We start from the raw sequence: 7932 nt of genomic DNA on the forward strand, positions 1-7932 counted from the left end.
CTGAAGTCAAAGCAGCCACAGTTCAAGGAATGCCCAGAGCCAGCAGAAGCTGGGAGGGGCAAGGATTACCCCCAAGAGCCTTTAGAGAGAGCGGGGCCCAGCTGATACCTTGATTTCAGAGGTTTGGGCCCCAGCACTGTGAGAGACTGAATTTCTGTTGTTTTAGGCCACCAGGTTTGTGGCAATTTGTTATGGAAGTCAGAGGAAACGAATACAGTCAGCTTTCTTTTACGTCCTTTTTATGACATTGTCTTTGTTGAAAATTCTCAGAAATATAAATATTCATTGAAGAAAATTTAGAAAATAAAAAAGCAAATAAAAAATTTTTAAATTTCCATTTTCTACCGCTCAATCATTTTAACATCTTCCATATTCTTTTATTTTTGCTCTATAGGTCAATATAGGCATAGAAAAATATGATTGGCATAATATAAATTATATAATTTATGTAAATAACACATAAAGTATATAACGTATATACTTAAAAATTATGTTTACATATTAAAATATATTGACATAAAATATAATTATATACTATAAAATAGATTATACAATTGTGAAAGCTACATCTTTACTTTTTAGATTATAGCGATATTTCTATTAAATATTTTTCTACAGCATGGTTTTTAATGGCTGCATGCTATTCCACTGTATAAAATTTACAGTAGTTTAATAAAATCCTTACATAACACATAGTAACACATAGGTCATTTATAGCTTTTCACTATTATATGCAAAAGTGAGATGAGAACCTTATAGCTTAAACTTTATGTAGTTAATTTTTCCTTAGAATAAAATCCTAGAAGTGAAAATACTTCATTTAAAATTTTGCCTTTGATTGCTTTGACTTTTATCTTGCTCTCTTCATTTTCTGCTCCAAATGTCACAATGACTATGAAGGTATATGTATGTGTGTAAAAGACAGGGAGTAAGACAGAAAGTGACAGGAAGAAAAAATGAAAGATGAAAAGAAACCAAGGCAAAAAGGTATTATTTCTCGAAAGCAATGATGCTTATTCCAGCTCACTGCTGCCCAGGACACAAAAAGTTTACTGTTTCTTCCTGTTGTTGAGCTCTGGACCTCAAGAAACTTTCTAAAAATAATTATCAACCATAGAGTAACCAAAATATTGGCATTAAATAAAGAACCTTCATATTCTCACGATTAATTCTTCAGTAGTTTAAATATGGCCATTTGTAGAAACAGGAATCATTCTCTTCACCAATACATTAAACAAGAGCATTTTGTATGTGTGTGTGGGGGTGGGTAGATGGGTGGGTGGGTGTGTGCACATGCACACGTATGCTATGAAGTCTATAAAAATGCAAATAAACAACCGTAAAATTTTTCTGAAAAGAATGTGAGCCAAAAATTTCAGACAATTTTTGGGTGACAAACTAGGGTATCTAAACCATACTACATGATTTCATTTAGGTGGAGTTCTGGAAAAGGCAAAAACTATGGTTGCATCATCATGGTGAATGAAAGAAATTAGACACCCTAGTTTAGATATGTGTCTAATTTCTTTCATTCACCATGATGTTTTTAAGATTAATCCATGTTGCTGTGTGAATCAGCAGTTACTTCCTTTTTATTGCTGAGTAATATTCCATTATGTAGTTATTCTATATTTTGTTTACCTATTCACCCGGTAGTTGACATTTGGTTATCTCTTTTATATTTCATCGGTTTTCTTCTCTCATATTTCTCATTTTCTTCCTTCTGCTTTTCAGAGGTTTAATTTGCCCTTCATTTTCTAGTTTCCTAAGGTGGAAACTTAGTTCATTGACTATAAACCTTTCTGCTTTTCTGATGGAGGCATTTAAAGCTATTATTTCCCTCTAAGCATTGTTTTAGCTACCTTTTACAAATTTTGATACATTTCATTTTCATTTAGTTCAAAATAATTTCTAATTTCCCATGCGATGTTTTTCTTTGATTCACAGATTATTTACAAGTGTCTTACTTCAATTGCCACATATTTGGGCGTTTTTCATATTTCCTCTGTGTCGTGGTACAATGATTTTAAATTTCTAAGTAGAGAATCATTCCTCATATAAAAATTAGAGTAGCTTTATTATATACAATGAGGAAAAGGAGATATGATAGCAAAACTAATCAGTTATTCCAGCACCATATATTGAAAATACATTTCTTCCACCATTGAATTACTTTGACACCTTTATTGAAAATCAATTAGCCATATAAAGATGACCTTTTCAGGATTCTCAGGTCTGTGCCAATGATCTGTGAGCCTATCCTTGTGCCAATACTATACTGACTTGATCACTGTAACTTTGTAGTCCAGCAATTTTAAGCTTGTAAGCAGAGTGCCATTCCTTGCTGGAAATCAAGTTTTATTATCTACAGCGAGGAAAAGGAAAACTGATAGCAAATCCTTTACCGCCTAGAAACCCACATTTCTTCTAGAACTCGCAGAGCCAGTGAATAGCCTTAAGTAGACCCTGCGCCTGTTTAGCAGTGACTATGCCTACGTGTCACTTTTTTGATCAAGTTTTCCCCAAACACCCTAGGCTGAATTACCCATTCTGATCTCTTGGCTTTGTCCTGAGGCACTTGGTTCCTGTGTCTGGTGTGGTGGCTAAGACCAACATGGACCCACAGGGGTTCAAATCATGGCTTTATACTTACCTGCTCTCAGTTTTTAGTGAGTTACCACCACTAAAGTACTGACTTTATGCCTTTTACTCTCGAACCCAAGATATTTGCAGCAGATAAAGGCAAAGTGTTCCTCATGCTTACTGACAGCTCTTGCTTTACTTTTGTCAGTTCTTCCGTAATATCCGGTCAGTCATCCTGAAGTTAAAATGTAGTTAGAGTCTAGATGACATCATCATATAAAACATTCTTTCTTATTTTGGAGACCTGGTCAACTTTATAATTTTTGTTCAGATTAAGTAAAAATTGGTTCTGCTGCCAGAAAGCCATTTTAAAGTGGCATAAAATAACATAAAAAATTCTTCCTCAGAACTTTAAAGAATCCAAAATGAGAATAAAATAATGGAAATTTCAGTCCTAACTACAGTATTATGCTCTGGTACAAGTGTGATTTTTTTTTTTTTTTTTTTTTTTTTTAAGAAACAGGGTCTCACTACATTACCCAGGCTGGTCTCGAACTCCTGAACTCAAGTGATCCTCCCACCTCAGTCTCCCAAAGTGCTGGGATTACAAGTGTGAGCCACCACTCCCAGCCCAATTGTGATTTTTGGGCAATAAGTACCACAGATGACTAAGGTGCTTGAAGTCATCTTGTTTTTATCATGAGTGGTTTGATTTAAATATATGTGTGTGTATATATATAATTATATGTAAAAGTGTGTAGCATAAAAAATAAAATTCCCTCCTCTCACTCTACCTGAATTCCAGTTTCCCACATAGGAAACCTCTGATTAATGTTTGATTGCTATGGGTTATTTTTTAAATTGTTAGTAGTCTCTCAAAGCCTATTGACAAGAAAAAAAAAATGGCCACTGAGAAGTTGTGGAGCGGTTTTCCAGGTACTGAATCCTGGCATTTATGTCTGATTCCATTTCAAACCTCACTAAAATTACAGCAGAGGAATAAAAAGGACATAGGCCCACAGAGACAAAGGGGACATGATCAACAAAATTTTCTAAAGACGGAAAGCAAGTCAGCAACTGCCCTTCCATCTTGACCTGAGTTCAGATTTGTCTAGTTTACCTGCTTAGGTGGAAGGAGGGAGCCAGCAAGAAGCAAGTGAATTCACAATGCAAATGTTCGGGAAATGAAGGTTTCATATCTCTTGCAAGTGGCCTGCAGGGTGGGGCTGAAGCCAGGATGAGAGGGTGAAAGCCTGCATATGGAGTGCTCAGGCCCTCAGACCGCTTTCCCCATTTCCAGCCTTCAGTGACTCCCCTGTTCCCACCACAGAGAAGCCTGGAGGTTTGCTATCTGGAAAAGCTATTGAGTGGCTATGAACTGGGGACACTAGATACAACTGAGGCAGTGGGTAGTACACAAGGGAGGCAGAGGAAGTAAGAGAAACTTGGGACAGGGAAGCGTGAAGTCCCCTTTTTCCTTCTCCCATGGGCTTCTGGAAGACAGACTTTCAGGTTTATAAAACCTCACGACTGGCCTGGGAAAGTGTTCCCAGAATGGAGGAAATCAGAAGCCTGATATCAGAGCTCCTATCAAGAGGGCTGAGACCCATCCTCATTCCTGTGCAGTAAGCCTGCCCAGTGACAAGGTTCTCTCCCACCCGCTGTGCTTCCAACAGCCTTCCAACACCTTGCTCAATATAATACTGATGATCAGCCAAGAATCACCAGACATTTGAGGAAATGGAAGTCAATGAATATAGAAAACTGAAAACTCAGTGAGGAGCAGTATATTGTATGTTATTAGAAATAGAAGATAAATTTTAAAAATGTTATAGAGTTGAAAGACTTTGCCCATGGTGGGTGAGACTCTAAGGAGAATAGGGTGAAACGGGACCTATAGTTTTTCAATAGAAACTTTGTAGTACTTGTTGATTTTTAAAACTAGACAGTTGCATAAAGTTGACAAAAATTAAAGTGACATTTTTAAGAATTTTTGTTTGATTCTTTAACAGCAGTTTTTCTTTCTATTTCACCTTAGGCAATGTTTTTCCTGGTACTTTGGAAAGACATCTTCAAGTGGTTGACTGGTAGTTTTACATGTTTGTAACAGTCTCTGTTCATCTGCATATCATCTGGACAGTTCCCAACTTCATGATGTCATAAAAACGCACACTTAAACCAGGAGGTCATACCCTGTCGCACTCATACATGACTATTTATCTATTGTAACCTCCCATCTGGCTACAGACATGATGGGACTTATTTTGTCAGCTGGCAAGGCAAATGCTTCAGCTTCACCTCTCTCAGTAGAACCCAAGCTGCATGTGCCAGGTACTTATAGAGCACCATGGCCTGTGCAAAGCCCCCAGCATGCATTATTGCCCTTGCCTTATAACAACCCCATGAAAAAGATGCTGTTATTATCCTGCATTTTACAGCTAAGGAAACTCAGGCTTGGAGAGGTTAAGTGCCCCACCCCAAATCATCTGACAAGTAAATGACAGACCCAATTTTTTCAGACTTCAAAATCTATGCTGTAATCCACTGCACTATTCTGCTTCTTGTGCATTTCATGGCAGACTTGCTCTATAGTGTATCTGGTTCCTGGATCAGCGCTGCTGGACAACCGGTTGAGGTGTCCCCAAAGCAATGATGCCTTTCCCTACACATTGTCCTGCCCACCTGAAAGTGCCATGAGATAAGAGCATTGCTCTTTTTCCTTTGCCCCAATCCTAGTTCCCCCTCAGTAAGACTGAGAAGAGATTCCCTTGAAAAGAGTCTGCTGGGAAAATAAGATGGACTTCGTAATTTGAAAATTCCTTCTAAGAATGCTTTTAAGGTGACTAAGTAGTGCATCCAAGAGTAGACAGCTCTTGGAAGAGCCTGGCCAAGGTATCTAGTGATATCCAGGTGGCATCTTGTCTACAAATGATGGGAGACAGGGGTATAGGAATTTTGTTCCCTGGAATATTTGATTTCTTGAGGATTTCAAGGTGACAATTCTAGTGTCATGAGAGCATCACAGCAAACCTTCTGAGTGGAGACCACGGGTAATGTACCTGGCACGAATAATCACAGTCCTCTCATTCACAGCACATGTAGCTTCAAGACAATCCTCACACACCAATATATCCTGCTTGTAGCCTTTTGAAATAAACATTTCCTTGACAGCATTTGCAAATCATGTTTTGTTTTTCTCCTCTGGAATAATGTGCACGGAAGAAATTCTTCCATATGTCAAAGTTGGTCTCATCATTTTGCTTGAAGGAGGGAGGCAGGGAAGAAGACCATAGTTAAGAAGCCAGTTCAAACCAGAGCGGGTATAAATATTGTAACAGCACGCTCTTGGCATGGTGCTCAAGAGCTTTCTGTTCCTGCAGGCTTCACCTCACTTCTAAAGTGTAGGTGATTTTGCACTAAGCATCAGGTTCTGACATGAAAAATATGAGAACATAGCTGAAATACAGCTTAATATCCAGAATTTAGATAATGCTAACACCTTAACTGTTATTGTACATAATATTTTATGTTAGCTAACTGATTCTCATAACAACACTGTGAGGGTGCAGGGAGAATTACCTCACTATGTAAAACAGCATTGCCCTATAGATGGCTGTGCGTGTTCTCTATCCTCTTCACTTGATTATGGCTCCTTGAGGGGCGAGACGGGGTTTGTTAAGGGACAGCCATTGATCTCTAGTGATAAAACACAAGATCATGTCATGAAATGTCAATGAGGCCTGACTTACCCTCTCTGGGCCTCTCAGACCTGGTAGTTCCCAAGCACAGCAAATGCTTGAATGGTCGGTCTCCATTCATACACAGAACAGGGCCCAGCCACGTCTCTGCATTCCATTCCAGCTCCTTTGGGAACACATGAGCAAGCCAGGATTCTGCAAGACACAAGGTCTAGGTTCAGGAATGAAAGGTTTTGTTTTTCTTTTGTTTTCCCTTGAGGAACCTTCAAAATTCTGCCCCCTCCTAGGCTTAAATTCTGGACTAATTACAACGCTCTGTTATTCCTGTTAGGGGATGAGAGGGCAGGACAGGGGTTGCAAATAAATAATGAATAACATGCAGACATTTTGGATGCCACATCCTCTACAAGGCCCTCACTTTGTTATCGTTTGTATAAACTTGCATACACACCCTTCTAAATGTTCTTGAGGGATGTTTTTCTAAAGCAGTTCATGTTGCAAACATCAAAAGGTGACATCTGATAGGGATTCCAGTAGGACATAAATCGCTGTGCCTGAAGCCCTGAGAGGCCTGTTCTCCTTCTCCTTCCTTTGTGTCTACTCCCTTGGCCTGGGGCTGCTCCCACTGCCCTGTATGTCTCCAAAGCCACAATCTTGCCCAGTGAGCTGCCATAATTCCAGCAGCCGCCATACCCTTATGTGCCTGCATCCCTATACTCCCAAACCTTCAAACAATGCCACCACCAATGCCCTTACCTTGCTTCCACAAAGCTATCATTTTGGGCAACTCCACTGCTGTCACCAAGATAACCTTCCTGGCTGATCAACAGAACTACACAGTAAGGATCAAGCTTCCACATATATCACAGTGTTATACTACATTTGGCCTGACGATGCCTCCAAATTTGAGTCCTTACATAAAGAACTGCAACCTAACTCAGTGTGTAAACTAACCGAAAGCCTAAATACGAGTATACTCTTGTAACAAATAGCTGAGTCTTGGCCAATCACAGCAAGGGAGCTTCAGTAATCGCAGGTGGCCAACTGATTAAAATAAGGCAAGACATCAAGCTGTAACCAATTAAGCCACTTTGTACCTCACTTCCGTGTTCTGTCCATAAATGCTGCCTGACCTGAGTTCTTAGAACCTGCCTGGTTCTGAGGGCTGCCAGACATGCAAGTTGTTATTTGCTCAACTAAGCTGTTAAATTTAATTTGTCTAAGCTTTTTCCTTTTAACAATAGTTTACCTGGAACACGGTTTGTTAGCACATTTTCACAGTTGACTTAGCTTTCATCCAGCAATTCTTAGAACCAGCTGAGAATCACCTGGAAAGCACCATATTAGAGTCACCTGGAAAGCTTCAAGCACATCCTGATGTTTGGACCTCATGCCCAGAGACACTGATTTAATTGGTCTGCAGTAGGACCTGGGCATTTCTATGCTTTACAAGTGATTCTAGTATGTACCGGGTTGAGAACTACAATTTAATTGCCTTCATGTCCCTACACATATGCAAAGCATGGGTGGTGCTTACGAACTGAAAAGGCCACATCAAACACACGTAAGTTAACAGGACACTGATTCAACTTAATGGAGTACATATGTAACATCTTCACATTTTTATATCATGGAAGAGCTGCCCTCATGG

The sequence above is a fragment of the Piliocolobus tephrosceles genome, chromosome 15 (assembly GCF_002776525.5).
Source record: "Piliocolobus tephrosceles isolate RC106 chromosome 15, ASM277652v3, whole genome shotgun sequence".
Lineage (NCBI taxonomy): Eukaryota > Metazoa > Chordata > Mammalia > Primates > Cercopithecidae > Piliocolobus > Piliocolobus tephrosceles.